Here is a 17,515-nt window from a genome sequence, read left to right as displayed (position 1 = left end):
TGACATTAGGAAATATTGTGGGAGAATGATCTCGTAATCACGAAACTTCTAAGTATCGGAGTGTGGTGTCGTCTTGACTTGCCTTATCTGTCTCATAGGTAGATGTGGCATCTTCTCTGGAAGTACTCTTCCTCCATCCAGGGGTGGTATCTTTAACTGGTGGAGATGCACAAGGTAATGTATCAATTTCACTTGAAGCTTACTTGTAGTTTCAGGCTTGGTCAAGCGCGATACAAACCATGTAGTAGGAGTCCCCCAAGTCGCCGAGCTATGGGGTCTGCTGAAAGAGGTGACAGACAAGGTAAGCAATCAGAGCTCCGACTGATTGTTCACCTTCTCCCCATCTTGCAGCAGCATGAAGGATAAAGAGAAGAAAAATGAGAAGAGATGATATGAGATACTTTTGCTTTTGAAGAAGTAACTTTCCACAGGCTTATTCTTGAACTGAGCTGGAGGGTTTTCTGGTTTCCTCCAGAGTATAAGGCCGACTGAAGAATTTGAGGGTCAAAACAAGTCCATCAAATCTAGAGTACGTTCCACCCTGCTGATATGGGATACTTTTGCTTTTGACAGAGTAATGGATGTATCGGCACGTGTGCTGTTACGCTTGTCTCCACATGCTTCCTTGTATCCTTCGCACTTGCCCTATCTGTTCCTCAAGCAGATGCGGAATCTTCCCTGGAAATATAAGATGTTGAAGATGAGTACTCGAGAGCAATGCCAGGTAAGTAATCAGGTAAGGGGTTCCAGGCAGTCAGTTCCTGGCTGGAAGCTTGATTCCAAGTGCTGACTGATTGCTCTCTTTCTCCTTGTCTTGCAGGTAAAAACAAGGCCAAAGGAAAAGACAGGGAAAAAGCATGATATGGGATACTCTTGCTTTTAACCCTGATGATATGAGATATTCTTGCTCTAGTATAGCTTGTTTGCAGAGGTATTATCGGGGGGAAGGAAAGCTGAATATTTCGAAAGGCTTCGTTGGGAGTGCCCTCTCAGATATGATGAAGGGTTGAGCATTTTTGCAGGTCTGCCTGTCTGTTGGGGATGGAGGTCGACATATATAGGAGTCTCCCTAAGAAGTAGTAATGCTATTCCTTTACCCTGCTTGGTCATAGCACGGTAGTGGGAGCTGCCAGTTTCACATGTTTTAACTCTGTCAGAGCACTTTGAAAAAGTGGTCTGTGGTATCTGGCTCTCGAGATTCGGAGAACGATGCCTCTTCGATTTTTGAGAAAGCAATCATGCTGGGGTCTGGCTCTCGAGATTCGGAGAGCAGTGTCTCTTCGATTTTGGAGCAAGCAATCTGTTGGGAGTGTTGTCTCGAATGTGAGTAAAGGTTGGGCATGTTTGCTAGTCTACCTTGCCACGAAGCACAAAGGTTGACACACACAGGGACTTTCCAATTATCCAGCAATGGTACTGTTCCTTTACCCTCTCTTCGATTTTGAGAAAGTAGTCATGTTGGGAGTCTGGCTCTCGAGATTCGGAGGACAGTGTCTCTTCGATTTTGGAGCAAGCAATCTTGTTGGGAGTGTTTTCTCGAATGTGAGTAAAGGTTGGGCATGTTTGCTAGTCTACCTTGCCACGAAGCACATAGGTTGACAAACAAGGACTTTCCAATTATCCAGCAGTGGTACTGTTCCTTTACCCTTGTGGGTAATAATATGGTAGCTAGACCTTCAAAATTTATGTGTCTAAACTTTGTTAGTGCTGTTTCTTTGCTATTCTTTTACCTTTCTTGGTCAGAGCGATGTAGTGGGAGTTGCAAGCTTCACGTGCTCAACTTTGGCAGAGAACTTTGGCAAAGTTATCTGTGGTACCCATGAGCTATTGTTGCGTGTGGGAAGTGGGTGATTGAACAGTAAGATTCATGTGCTTTCTACTTCACCAGAAGTCTTCGACAGAATGCCCATAATTTCTGCAAAGCTGAGTGTGCGTGTGACAGGTGCTGACAAGGCTAGAAAAGTAGGTGCCTCTTCGATTTCTGAGATCGGCCCTCGTGGTCTCTAAGCAGCCCAGCTTTTGAGAAAGCGAGCGCCTCTTCGATTGATTCGGAGAACGATGCCTCATCGATTTTTGAGAAAGCAATCATGCTGGGGGTCTGGCTCTCGAAGATTCGGGGAGCAGTGTCTCTTCGATTTTTGAGAAAGTAATCATGTTGGGAGTATGCCTCTCGAGATTCGGAGGGCGGTGCCTCTTCGATTTTGGAGCAAGCAATCTTGTTGGGAGTATTTTCTCGAATGTGAGTAAAGGTTGGGCATGTTTGCTAGTCTACCTTGCCACGAAGCACAGAGGCTGACACACAGGGACTTCTCAATTATCCAGCAATGGTACTGTTCCTTTACCCTCTCTTCGATTTTTAAGAAAGTAGTCATGTTGGGAGTCTGGCTCTCGAGATTCGGAGGACGGTGCCTCTTCGATTTTGGAGCAAGCAATCTTATTGGGAGTGTTTTCTCGAATGTGAGTAAAGGTTGGGCATGTTTGCTAGTCTACCTTGCCACGAAGCACAGAGGTTGACACACAGGGACTTTCCAATTATCCAGCAGTGGTACTATTCCTTTACCCTTGTGGGTAATAATATGGTAGCTAGACCTTCAAAATTTATGGGTCTAAACTTTGTTAGTGCTGTTTCTTTGCTATTCTTTTACCCTTCTTGGTCAGAGCGATGTAGTGGGAGCTGCAAGCTTCACGTGCTCAACTTTGGCAGAGAACTTTGGCAAAGTTATCTGTGGTACCCATGAGCTATTGTTGCGTGTGGGAAGTGGGTGATTGAACAGTAAGATTCATGTGTTTTCTACTTCCCCAGAAGTATTCGACAGAATGCCCATAATTTCCGCAAAGCTGAGTGTGCGTGTGACAGGTGCTGACAAGGCTGGAAAAGTAGGTGCCTCTTCGATTTCTGAGATCGGCCCTCGTGGTCTCTGGGGAGCCCAGCTTTTGAGAAAGCGAGCGCCTCTTCGATTTCTGAGATCAGCCTTCGAGGTCTTTGAGCAGCCCAACTTTTGAGAAAGCAAACGCCTCTTCGATTTCTGAGATCAACCCTCGTGATCTCTAAGCAGCCCAGCTTTTGAGAAAGCAAACGCCTCTTCGATTTCTGAGCAGGCGCCTCTTCGATTTCTGAAGCTCCGTCGAGTGCAGATTTTTATAGGGGCTGACATTAAGTTCCAAAGCACACTTGAATCTCCACCAGTAGAAGCTTCATTCTTGCACTTCTAAGATCTTGATTTGTCCGACCTCTTCTCTCTTCAACACCTTTGAAAATGTCTGGCCCCTCCGACCGTCGTTTTGACTTGAACCTTGTTGAAGAGGCAGCCCCGCCTTCTCCAGACAACATATGGCGCCCATGCTTCGTCTCCCCTACTGGTCCTCTTACCGTTGGGGATTCCGTGATGAAGAATGATATGACCGCTGCGGTGGTGGCCAGGAACCTTCTCACTCCCAAAGATAACAGACTACTTTCCAAACGGTCTGATCAGTTAGTTGTTAAGGATTCGCTGGCTCTCAGTGTTCAGTGTGCAGGTTCTGTGTCTAATATGGCCCAACGCCTATTTGCTCGAACCCGCCAAGTTGAATCATTGGCGGCTGAAGTGATGAGTCTCAAACAGGAGATTAGAGGGCTCAAGCATGAGAATAAACAGTTGCACCGGCTCGCACATGACTATGCTACAAACATGAAGAGGAAGCTTGACCAGATGAAGGAAACTGATGGTCAGGTTTTACTTGATCATCAGAGATTTGTGGGTTTGTTCCAAAGGCATTTATTGCCTTCGTCTTCTGGGGCTGTACCGCGTAATGAAGCTCCAAATGATCAACCTCTGATGCCTCCTCCTTCTAGGGTTCTGTCCAGTACTGAGGCTCCAAATGATCCCCCTCCGGTGCCTTCTCTTTCTGGGGCTCAACCGACTGCTGAGACTTCTCCTAAGCAACCTTTGTGAAGGCTCCCTCTTGTGTGTTTATTTTGACTCATGTATATGTACATATTTGTAGCTTATCGGGGATATCAATATATAAGCTTTCCTTCATTTCAACGTATTGTGTTAAATACACCAAAGCCTTCTTCGCTAAGTTCTTTGAATTTTCTTTTGTTGAAGCTTGTATGTTGAAGCTTTCTGAGTGGAGCATGTAGGTTGGGGTAGTGTTCCCTTAATTTTCCGAGTGAGGAAAACTTCTCGGTTGGAGACTTGGAAAATCCAAGTCACTGAGTGGGATCGGCTATATGAATCTTAGAACGCCATTGTGCTCGATCCTGTGTCATGTCCTTCGTTAGATCCAAGTACTCTAAGTCTTTTCTTAGAGTCTCTTCCAAAGTTTTCCTAGGTCTTCCTCTACCCCTTCGGCCCTGAACCTCTGTCCCATAGTCGCATCTTCTAATCGGAGCGTCAGTAGGCCTTCTTTGCACATGTCCAAACCACCGTAACCGATTTTCTCTCATCTTTCCTTCAATTTCGGCTACTCCTACTTTACCCCGGATATCCTCATTCCTAATCTTATCCTTTCTCGTGTGCCCACACATCCAACGAAGCATCCTCATCTCCGCTACACCCATTTTGTGTACGTGTTGATGTTTCACCGCCCAACATTTTGTGCCATACAGCATCGCCGGCCTTATTGCCGTCCTATAAAATTTTCCCTTGAGCTTCAGTGGCATACGGCGGTCACATAACACGCCGGATGCACTCTTCCACTTCATCCATCCAGCTTGTATTCTATGGTTGAGATCTCCATCTAATTCTCCGTTCTTTTGCAAGATAGATCCTAGGTAATGAAAACGGTCGCTCTTTGGTATTTCTTGATCTCCGATCCTCACCCCTAACTCGTTTTGGCCTCCATTTGCACTGAACTTGCACTCCATATATTCTGTCTTTGATCGGCTTAGGCGAAGACCTTTAGATTCCAACACTTCTCTCCAAAGGTTAAGCTTTGCATTTACCCCTTCCTGAGTTTCATCTATCAACACTATATCGTCTGCGAACAGCATACACCAAGGAATATCATCTTGAATATGTCCTGTTAACTCATCCATTACCAACGCAAAAAGGTAAGGACTTAAGGATGAGCCTTGATGTAATCCTACAGTTATGGGAAAGCTTTCGGTTTGTCCTTCATGAGTTCTTACGGCAGTCTTTGCTCCTTCATACATATCCTTTATAGCTTGGATATATGCTACTCGTACTCCTTTCTTCTCTAAAATCCTCCAAAGAATGTCTCTTGGGACCCTATCATACGCTTTTTCCAAATCTATAAAGACCATGTGTAAATCCTTTTTCCCATCTCTATATCTTTCCATCAATCTTCGTAAGAGATAGATTGCCTCCATGGTTGAGCGCCCTGGCATGAACCCGAATTGGTTGTCCGAAACCCGTGTCTCTTGCCTCAATCTATGCTCAATGACTCTCTCCCAGAGCTTCATTGTATGACTCATTAGCTTAATACCCCTATAGTTCATGCAATTTTGTACGTCGCCCTTATTCTTGTAGATAGGCACCAAAATGCTCGTTCGCCACTCATTTGGCATCTTCTTCGTTTTCAAAATCCTATTGAAAAGGTCAGTGAGCCATGTTATACCTGTCTCTCCCAAAAGTTTCCACACTTCGATTGGTATATCGTCTGGGCCTATTGCTTTTTTATGCTTCATCTTCTTCAAAGCTACAACCACTTCTTCCTTCCGAATTCGACGATAAAAAGAGTAGTTTTTACACTCTTCTGAGTTACTCAACTCCCCTAAAGAAGCACTCATTTCATGTCCTTCATTGAAGAAATTATGAAAATAACCTCTCCATCTGTCTTTAACCGCGTTCTCTGTAGCAAGAACCTTTCCATCCTCATCCTTGATGCACCTCACTTGGTTTAGGTCCCTTGTCTTCTTTTCCCTTGCTCTAGATAGTTTATAGATATCCAACTCTCCTTCTTTGGTATCTAGTCGTTTATACATATCGTCGTAAGCCGCTAACTTAGCTTCTCTGACAGCTTTCTTCGCCTCTTGCTTCGCTTTTCTATATCTTTCACCATTTTCATCGGCCCTCTCCTTGTATAAGGCTTTACAACATTCCTTCTTAGCCTTCACCTTTGTTTGTACCTCCTCATTCCACCACCAAGATTCCTTTTGGTGTGGGGCAAAGCCCTTGGACTCTCCTATTACCTCTTTTGCTACTTTTCGGATACAACTAGCCATGGAATCCCACATTTGGCTAGCTTCCCCCTCTCTATCCCACACACATTGGGTGATTACCTTCTCTTTGAAAATGGCTTGTTTTTCTTCTTTTAGATTCCACCATCTAGTCCTTGGGCACTTCCAAGTCTTGTTCTTTTGTCTTACTCTTTTGATATGTACATCCATCACCAACAAGCGATGTTGATTAGCCACGCTCTCTCCTGGTATAACTTTGCAATCCTTACAAGTTATACGATCCCCTTTCCTCATTAGAAGAAAATCTATTTGTGTTTTTGACGACCCACTCTTGTAGGTGATCACATGTTCTTCTCTCTTCTTAAAGAAGGTGTTGGCTAAGAAGAGATCATATGCCATTGCAAAATCCAAGATAGCTTCCCCATCCTCGTTTCTCTCCCCAAAACCATGGCCACCATGAAAACCTCCATAGTTGCATGTCTCCCTGCCCACGTGTCCATTTAAATCTCCTCCTATAAATAACTTCTCCGTCTGAGCAATTCCTTGCACCAAGTCTCCAAGATCTTCCCAAAATTTCTCCTTCGAACTCGTATCCAACCCTACTTGAGGTGCGTACGCACTAATCACATTGATAAGTTCTTGTCCTATTACAATCTTGATTGCCATGATTCTATCTCCTACCCTCTTGACATCTACAACATCTTGTACCAAGGTCTTGTCCACGATGATGCCAACACCGTTTCTCGTTCTATTTGTGCCCGAATACCAAAGTTTAAACCCTGAGTTTTCTAGATCCTTTGCCTTACTACCAACCCACTTAGTTTCTTGTAGGCACATAATATTTATCCTTCTCCTCACCATAACTTCCACTACTTCCATAGATTTTCCCGTTAAGGTTCCTATATTCCACGTTCCTAAACGCATTTTGCTCTCTTGAACTCTACCCTTCTGTCCTAGCTTCTTCACCCTCCCCCGTCTAATAGGATCAAAGTATTTCTTTTGTGTGTCCCGGGTAAAGTTGATAGGAGCATATGCTCCCAAACAACTTTGAGTGGAGTCGTTCGAAAAGAAGTTTCTATGGCCCCCTTGCTCATTTAACACTGCATCTGGGTGCCGATGGAGATACAGCGACCCTTGCTCACTTATCACTGTGCTCGGGCCACACAGCGCGCCACTTACGGGTGACGCCCTAGCTTTAGCGCGATTTTGTTCTGGATTCATTTTCATAAGGATTCGACGTGATCATGGAGTGCCGGCTGTCGACTACCTGACGCCCTCCCCCTCCTCCTTTATCCGGGCTTGGGACCGGCCATGTAAGACATAGGCGGGGTCGTAAGAAGAAACAACACCTTCATAAAACCTGCAGACAAAAATTTCATGCAAGAAAATAATCATTTGGGGCTTAAAACTTCAGCTTCACAGACTTAGTGGGCCATATAAAAAAGCATTGAAAAATCGCATGAAGAATAAAGCATTAACCCAAGAGGGATTTGACTCTTCTGGCAGTTTGGGAAGCCAAAAATTTCACCCATGGGGTATCTACTGAAGATCATGAGCGAAACAAAATAACACATGAAAACATCCTGCATGTCATGGTCAAGTTACTGACTTCTTGCATTGGGTCAAGAACAGAGATATGATTTCCGCAGCAAACAATGCAAAAAAAGGAGGTGTCATGGTCAAGTTACTGACTTCTTGCATTGGGTCAAGAACAGAGATATGGTTGCCGCAACATACATTACAAAAAAAAATGAGGTGGGTTCGGTCCACATAATTCAAATTTTCCAAGTAAAATTTAATCCTAATCTCTCACCATATATACCCCTTTTCTCCTCGCTCCCTCTCCCACACCACCACCTCTTCCTCTCTCTCTCTTCCCAAAACCCAAGACTCTTTGTTTCTCCAAACTCGGCTACCAAGCAATGGACACCACCACCTCTTCCTTTTTCTCTCTTCCCAAAACCCAAGACTCTCTGTTTCTCCAAACTCGGCTACCAAACAATGGAATCCAGATCTGCTCCGAACCCAAATCACCAATGAATGCCTATTTTTCAACTAAATAGGAAAATTTCCCATGAAACCGAAAGCTAGGAACTTTGAACAATGAAATTAAAGTTCACTTAAACCAATTTACAATCAGATGAGATGGAAAATTAGCTAATTAATGCGATTCGATCCTTTTCTGGACGGATTTCCCAAATATTTCACGAAAAAAAGATTAATTAACGATTTAATCAAACAATTGGAAACTTTAGCATAAAAATACGAAAATAGAATGAGGAACACAAAATAGGGAGAGAAATAGAGACCTTGATTCGAAGAGAAATGGTGAAGCCCTAAATCGAGGTGCTTGGTGCAGAGAAGAGAGGCGAGGAGGGAGACGGGGAGAGCAGGAGTCGAAAAGGTGGGTTTAGAGTCTGAAACGGTGGGGAAGCATCTATTGAAAAGTTGGGTTGACATATAAGAAGAAGGGCAAAGTTGAAATAACAAAAAAGAAGCAGGGGTGAAAATGGAAGAACACTGTTAATGAACAGTGTTTTTGTGTGTGGGGTTTTAGCATATGTATAATATCATAAAAGAACTATAGATGGGGGAATGTTGTTTGCACAATAGGTTTGAGAAAGAGATAGGCGCAAGATATAATTAACCTTTTTATTTTTATTTTTAGTACGGTTTAAATGTTAAAATGGTCCATATTTTTTAATTATTAGGTTAATTTAGTTCTCATGTTTTCAATTTGGCTAATTTGGTAATTGTGTTTATCGCCGTTAGCCAATTAAAGACATTTTCATCTAATTTCTGTAAAAAAATTATAAATTATTATAAAATTATATTTTATTTTATTTAAATATTAAAAATGAAAAATATTAAAAATTAAAAGAAAAATTTTTCTCCTCCCAACTCTCCAACCTCATTCCTAACATTACCCCCTCCTCTTTGCTATGTCACAACATTAATCATTTTTCATATTAGAAGTTTTATTTCTTATATGTGTTATTTCTCATTTATTTGCATTTTTTATGTAAAGAGAAAGGGTAATTATTTCTCATGTGATTTTTCTTATGAATTTTTTAAAAGAGATTGAATGAAATGTCTTAATTGGCTAACATAGACAAACGCGATGACTAAATTAGTCAAATCGAAAACACAGGGACTAATTGGCCATATGGCTATAACACAGGGACCATTATTACATTTCAACCTTCTAGTAATATATAATAGCCTAGTTAAGATATTGCTGACTGTGCCGCTGACATAGAGCTACATTGTTTATCTGTGTCTTTACCACGGTTCTAAAACGTGGTCTGGGCGACCGCCTAGACGCTGGGCGTCGGCATCCATTGCGATTATTTCAAAAACGTTTAGTAAATCGGCAAGGGTATTAGGTGGTGCCTAGGTGGCCGACTGGGCAAGCTAGGCGGCTCTGCGATGGTTCTGTTAAAATATTATACGTTTCGCCGTTTCACTGCACCCCGTAGGAGATAAAAGTGACGACATAAAATTTGAAAAGAGAGACCGAGAAAGAGTGAGTGAAGAGTGAGTGTGAGAGAGATCTGTAGAAGGAATCATAATAGTGCAATTGCAGGAAAAAACGAGAACTTTGACCTGGAAGCTTCAGATTTCTTCGTTGTGCTTGAGGAATTTGACCGGGCTCATGATAGTTTTGGAAAAATTTACAGCGCAAAAAGATGGAAATTAGGTGAAGAATATGGGAATTAGGGGAGAAGATGGGGAATCAGGCAGAGCAATCGAAGAAGAAAGGAAGGGTGAGGAAACCAGAAACCCCAAAATAAAGAGTAGGATTCTCTCCTCCTCTTTTTTCCCCTCCCTTCCTACTTAAACGGTCACAGTTAAGCCATGTCAACATCTTATATTAATTTTATATAGAAAATAAAGACAAAATAGGGAGGTGAAAGGATAAGAGGAAAGGTGATGAAAAGAGGATGTGAGAGAATTCTAGTCCCAAAATAAAAGCCTTGCCGATTCTGAGGCGTCAAAAGCCACTCCCCTGTCAGATGGATTTCCACCACTAGCATTAGGCTTATTAATTATGGGATGTGCTATCCACACACTCCATTTTACTTCTTACACACCCCTTGATAATTTATGTCCGTTGATCTTCTTCAATTCATCCGATCCGACGGTCGAAAATTCAAAAGGTGTGTGGGAAGTAATATGAGGTGTGTGGATATCACACCCCTTAATTATAATAAAAAAAAGTTACCTACTCCACTATTAAACAAATATATTATATATTATTATCTACTTTATAATAAAAAAGTATGTACCTAAAATTCTTACATTACCTATATACAAGGCCTTTATGCAAGGGAATTTTCATTTTTATTTTTCAAAAAATAGGAATTAGGTGTGGGGCTCACTTCATATCGAATTTCAACAATCCGAACCATCTATTTTGTAAGTCTCGATTCATGGATCATTTTTGCAAAAATGCAATTCAATCCGAAACCATTTGTCTATTTAATTATCAAGATAAAATTTCATTGTTTCTTATATAACAAAGTATTTGTTAATCTCTTTGAACTCAATTAGATGTCTTAAACATTTTCGATTTGGATAATATTTTGCAAGGATGATATATGAGGTGCAACTTAAAATATAGACGGTTTGGATCGTTAAAGTTCAATGTAGTGTGAACCCCACAACTAGTCCCAATTTTTATAAAAAAAAAATGAGGATCCCTATCCTTAAAGAGTTCCTATATATATATCTTCATTTTTTAAGGGAACTTTAACGAAAAGCTCCCGGTACTGTTCACTTTAACAAAAAACCACATTTTTACACTAAAAAGTCAATCCTTGTACTATTCACTTTACCCTTTATTTTGTCCTTATCATTAAAACTCAAAGTTTTCAAGCCCTTTTCATTAGTTTTCCTTTTTTTTAATGAGGTTTTTGAACTTTAATTCTTCAAGAAGATTAAAATTTAATAAAAATCTGGTGTTAGATTGGATGTTGATTTTAGTCCCTTAATGTGTACTTAATTCAAATTTATATTATATTTTTGTTTTAATATTTAATAGATATCTTGTTTAATGTCATTACATTAAATTTTAAATTTATTATTATACACATTTTAATTCATTAATTTTATTTAACTTCCTATAATTAGTGTACCTAAACGTCCATATCATAATATATTTTACTAATTTAGTGTACCGAAATGTCCGTACCTAAACATATTGTCGTAAATTAGTGGCACATAAAAAAATATGCAAAAATATAAGTGTACCAAAAATTTCGTACCTAACTATATGATACTAAACTAGTGTACTGAAATGTAGATCATAAATATATTATATTAAACTAGTGTACCTAAATGTTTGTACCTTTTCTCTCTAGCAAAAAAACTTCAGAAGAAACCCTAAACTTCATCCCCTATCTTGTCGCCGGCCTCTGGCTTCTGCTTGGGGTCGGTGGCAGCTAACTTTTCAAGCTTGTTTTCCTCCTCCTTCTCTTCTCTATCTTTCCCTTCCTACCCAGCACATGTGATGGCCCCCTTTTCCATCTTTAATCTGGGGATCGACACACCTTCTTCGGAATAAGTGGATGAAGCACCATCTATGGGCCTTTTGTTTTTCCCCGCACCTACGATGGTCCCATTTCCCGCCAAGGAATGGTGGAGCAACCCACCATCTACGGGTGGTGTGGATGGAGTATTATCTCCGGGTTGTTTGCCCATGTCTCATGGTAATCTGATTTGGAGCCTTTGGGCTATGATTTGGGGCTTTGAGCTCAAGATCTTCCAAAACTTCGAATCAAATTCCAAATTTTGTAGATCTCACCTCACCACTTGCTTGCTGCTTTTTTCGTGCTTCTTTGCAGTCAAAGACAACTATATGTTGTCACCCCTACAAAGGTCTGGTATCTCTTCATAATGGTGTTTACACCACCTGACCTTTTTGGTTGCAGCTTGGTCCTCGACATTTAGATGCCATTTGTGTGCTTGGTATCAGCTGAGGACTAGAAACGTGGCGTTCGGTATTGGTGTGGTTTCATTAGATCTGAAGATTTGGCACTTTTTCCCTAACATAATGACTATGATGGGTTTGAGTTGTGCACCTTGTTGTGGTGTCTTCACCGATTTGGCTGCGTACGCGGCGTGTGAAGATTTGTTTAGGATTTTTAGGTTTTTTGTGTGGTCACTTTTGGGCCTCTACAATTGGGCCTTAGCTTTTAGACGCCTATGTAATTTTTTGCTTTTGGTATAAATGAACTTTTACTCATGCATTGTGTGCATATGTGGCGTCCTATCTGTACCGATCCTTGTTTTTGGGCTATTTTATTTCTCTTTTACTTGTGGAGTCTTTGTAATTTGTCCTTCTAGACTTTGTTATAAAAATTCCCTTTGACCAAAAAAAAATGTTTGTACCTAAATATATTATACTAACCCAATATATCAAAATGTTCATACCTAAATATATTATAATGAATTAGTGGCACATAAGAAAATATGCAAAAATATAAGTGTACTGAAAAATCTCTACGAAAATATTTTCTTATATAAGATACTCACCATAATGAGAATTAAAATTTATAATATTTTCATAAAATTTAATTTATGAACACCATAAAATTTTAATAAAAAAAAAAAGAGACATTGAATACATATGCTAGCATTTAATAGAGTCTAGGGACTAAAATCAAATTTTAATCTAAACTTCATCTTATTTAGGGATTAAAATCTAGTTTTCTATTTTTTTAATACAGTGAAAGTAGACAGTAGCAGCAAAGAATAAATGGCTTTGTGAATGATGAACTCAACTCAGTTAACCATGGATGAGTGTACGTGTTATCTCTACTAATTAATAAAACACTCATTGTCAACCAAAATCCTATGAAATTACCAGTTTAACCATCTAATTAAAACAAACCATGAATAAGAAATATAGGGTAGAAATGTAATTTCACACAACCAAATTTTGTTTTTTTTTTCAAAGCCTCACCTACATGTAATCCTAACATATCTCTAATTTAAAAAAAAAATAAATAAATAAATTTCTCACTCCCACTTTCTCTATCACTCTCTTCCTCTCTTCTTCTATTTCAAAAACAAAAAAAAAATATTTTCTCACAATTTGTGTGTGCCCATATGCTTAGGGGTGATTCGGTATGAGATTCCATACTGAAACCCTTGTCCCAATTCCCAAACCGAAATTTTCGGGAATCCCAATTCCAATACCGATCCCAAACCACATTTTCGGGAATCCCGAAATAGTTTTGGGATTTCAGGACAAATCGGGAATCCCGAAATGGTTTTGGGGTTTTGGGCTAAAATTCAACCTTTTATATTGAAAATTTGGGCTTTTGGGCAGGCTGCCAATCTACAGCCCAAGCTCTTGTTGGACTAAAATCTGCAATCTGCAATCTGTGCAATCTGTGCATAATCTGTGGCCCAATCTGTGCAGTTTGCAATGTGAATCTGTGCACAATAGTTATGTGATCTGCCTATTTAATTTCTCCTAATAGCATATGTGTGCAAGCACAAATCTTGTGAAATAATTATGAATGTTGTTGATGCACAAAACCGGAGGTCTTGGAACAACGTAAATCCGACCGTGAATCTGCACAAACGCTCAAGAACACGAAGAACACAAGGATTTTATCGTGGTTCACCCCAAGGTTTGGGCTACGTCCACACTGATTGTATTGTATTTCTCTGTTGAAGAGGGAGAGAGAGAGATTTACATTTGGATTTCTTTTTTTATTTCTTTTGATTTCTTTTTTTTTTTATTTTGGTTTCTGTGTAGGACTGACCGAGAGTGGAGAAAGATAGAGATTTGGTTTTTTGGATTTTTGTGATTTAGCAGATCCACAGTGGTATGAAAAATTGAGGGAGAACCGACATAGCTTTTCGTGTCGATTCCCACAGACGGCGCCAAATGTTGATGCACAAAACCGGATGGTCTTGGTACAACGTAAATCCGACCGTGAATCTGCAAGTAATGTAAATGACACAAGAGTTATCGTGGTTCACCCCAAGGTTTGGGCTACGTCCACACTGATAGTTGATTCTGTTTCTCTGTAAGTGTATGGATACAAGTGTTTGAGGGAAGTCCCCCAGAGAAAGAAGAGAAGGGAGAGGAGAGCCTCGGTGGTGTGAGGTCTCTCCTGAATGTAATGAGAGCTTCTCTTAGCCTTCTTAGACTTGGCCCCTTGCCTCCTCTAGAATGAGGGTAGGAGTCCCCTTTTATAGAATAAGGGGCTCCTCCTCTTTTACAAAGTATGGGCTTTAGTGTGAGGCCCAAATACAAGGCCCAAGGCCCAAATATACGAGGCCCTAAATATGGTATAAACAAATGTTCTATAAACAAATGTTCTATAAATAATCATACGCAAATCATTACCCGAGTAATCACCAAAAGATCACAACATAAATTAACAGCTAGAAATTGAAAGACATGTCATATTATCAGTTAAAGATTATAAATAAATAAATAAAATAAACAGAAAATTCACAACAAAGCAAGCCAATTAAAAAAATCCACGAAGAAAATCTCAAAATTCCAAAACCTCTAAAGGATTATGAAAACAAAGACGTACCCAGAACTAAGAGCTCAGTAGAAGCTCCGTTTACACAAAAGCTATAACCAAATGTAAAATTTGGATTTTTTACATTGTTTCTTCGTTTTTAACAATATTTGGGTTGCAAGTATTTGGACGGTGGTATATTGGCTTCAAATTTTGAATTTGTAAAGGTTTCCGTCAATGGATACACAAATGCAAAATTTGGATACTCCAATGGAAGATCAGGCTGCAAATTCAAAATTCAAAACACAAAAATCCAAATTAAACACAATTCAAAAGCGATTTAATAGTTACCAAATATAAATCCACCATGCATGTAATAAAAAATATAAAATTAAAAAAAATATATACAGAAAGAAGAAAAGGGTACCACATATTTGCATGTCGCTGCTGCTCTTCAGAACACACAAAATTCGAGCCGAAAGATGGTGGTGGCGGTGTTTCCGTGAGAAAGAAAGTTCAAGACGCAGGCTCTGAAATGTCGTCTGGTGTTGCAGGTTGTTCCGTGGAGGCGCCGAGAGGAGGCGATCAGTAAGGCGGATTGAACCTCGAAGTGTCGAGCTTCGAATCTCCGGCAGTGGCGAGATCTAGGGTTTTTCCACAGAGAGAGGGAAACCTAGATTGGCAAAATACGGAGAGAAATAGAGACCTTGATTCAAAGAGAAATGGTGAAACCCTAAATCGAGCTGCTTGGTGCAGAGAAGAGTGAGACGAGGAGGAAAACGGGAAGAGCAGGAGTACGCAGAGAAAAGGTGGGTCTAGAGTGAAACGGTGGGGGAAGGATCTAGAGAAAAGGTGGGTCGAGATAGTAAGGTCTGAGGTCCGTGTGTGTGTGTCGAGTCGAGAGACTGAGAGAGATAGAGAGTCAAACACACACACGGGTAACTTTGATTTATATGCAACGGCTGAGAATAAATCTCAACAGAATCCAACGGTTATTAAAATTCTAAATATATATTTAAAAATTAAAAAAAAAAAAAAATTTCGGTTTGGTTTGGGAATACCGAAATCCCAAAAACTTGAGACCGATTCCCGTACCGAAATTTTGGTTTGGGAATTTTTCGATTTGGTTTCAGGAATTTTTCGGTTCGGTTTGGTATCTTTGGGATTTTTTTCCAGCCCTACATATGCTACACTATAACAAAAATGAGCACTACACATAATAAATTATCTGTGCCCTTTGAGGCCAAAAAAACACCAACAATTGTGCCCATAGACCAATAGCATGTAGTGCAACAACTAAATTTGTATATGTGCCATCTCTAGGTGTGCCCTTTGTTCAGAGGAGGGCACACCTAGAGACGGCACAATACTGAGTTATGTGCTCATGATGTCAGCACAAATAAAGGGTGTTTTGTGCCTTCGTTCTGACAAAGTTGTCAAACTACCTTTTCCAGCCATGTTGGCACTTAAAATGTAATTGTGCATGCATGAATTAAATATTAAAAAAATCATAATTTGAAAATTTGAAACTGAAATTGAGGTTTTTTTTTAATTTTTTAATTTTCATAAAATGTAGAAAGCCTACAATACATTCTCAATCTCACAAACATATATTGTAATGTTACATATTTCATCTCTAATGCAAAAAGAACTTGAAAGCATACATTTTTGGACAAATGCATCTTCCCTAGCAATCCTTGCACCTCATTTGCTGCTCCATAAACGAATTAATGAAGATGATCATCAGGAGAAGATCTTCCATTTCTGTTTAAGTATTCCTTCAAATAGTTTTTCCCTATCCTCCTACACAACAACATTAGTAAACTCAATAATTTAATGATTATGGTAATGTAAAACAAGATAATCTTAATACATAAGAATAGAACCTCCAACAATATGCAATTGAAATATAAGTTTTTCCACTATAAGAACATCATCGTACCTTGAAATTCTAAACATCAGTAAGTGGATAAGCAAGACAAAAGTTGATAATTCTTTGTAGTAAGTTGCTACTTACAACAACAAAAGTTGATAATTATCCTAAATAATGTCATTTTGGCCTACAAGAGATCGCAAACCAAGTCACATTTTCACCAAGGATAGGAAGTTCAATAGTTGGAGGGCAAACAAATTTCATAGTGGTCAGAGAAAGTAAACTTTAGAAAGAAAAAGAAATGTGCAAGGTTTTGAGAGGATAGATGTACATATGTCTCATTAGGCTTGCAACAAGGAGAACTGCATTAGCATTTTCTTTCTTGGAAAACACTAATCGACTGCCATTAGAGAGCTGAAACGCCCTTAATCGCAAGAGCATTAAAGACTAACAAGCTGATGTGCAGAATCTGCAAGTAGATGCCAATGCACTCATCCCATCAAATTATTAGGACGCTATCTAGAGACTGCTAAATTCAAATTCATCACATGAATGTTGCTTCTCACTCATAATATAAGTCTGGCTCGTCTTAAGACGAATAATGTCCAACAAATCTACTCAGTTTGAACACACCGTTGGATTTAAAGTTATTAGATACAAAGGCAATAAGAAGATCACATAATAACTTTTGGATTATTATTTTTGAGTAGAGACAAACCTTTTGTTTTTGTAACAAAAATTACACATCATTAGACACGGAGTGCACCCTAAGAACATACAAAAAACATCATTATTTTGATATCAATTATACTATCTGTCTTTGAGTTCATGTTTGAGAAAGCATCTGACTTGCCTGTAAAAATTCATTACCAAGTTCAGCTACTTGCCATTACCAAGTTCAGCTACTTGCAGAGTATGTGAAGTGGAGTCACATACAAAATGTATAAAAAAACTCAACTCCCCAACAAGTAAATATAAAGTCCTAGAATTGGATGCATGGTAATTGTTAATTCTAAAAGTGACTTC

The sequence above is a fragment of the Malus domestica genome, chromosome 07 (assembly GCF_042453785.1).
Source record: "Malus domestica chromosome 07, GDT2T_hap1".
NCBI classification, from domain to species: domain Eukaryota; kingdom Viridiplantae; phylum Streptophyta; class Magnoliopsida; order Rosales; family Rosaceae; genus Malus; species Malus domestica.
Note: the sequence above shows the minus strand (reverse complement) of the source record.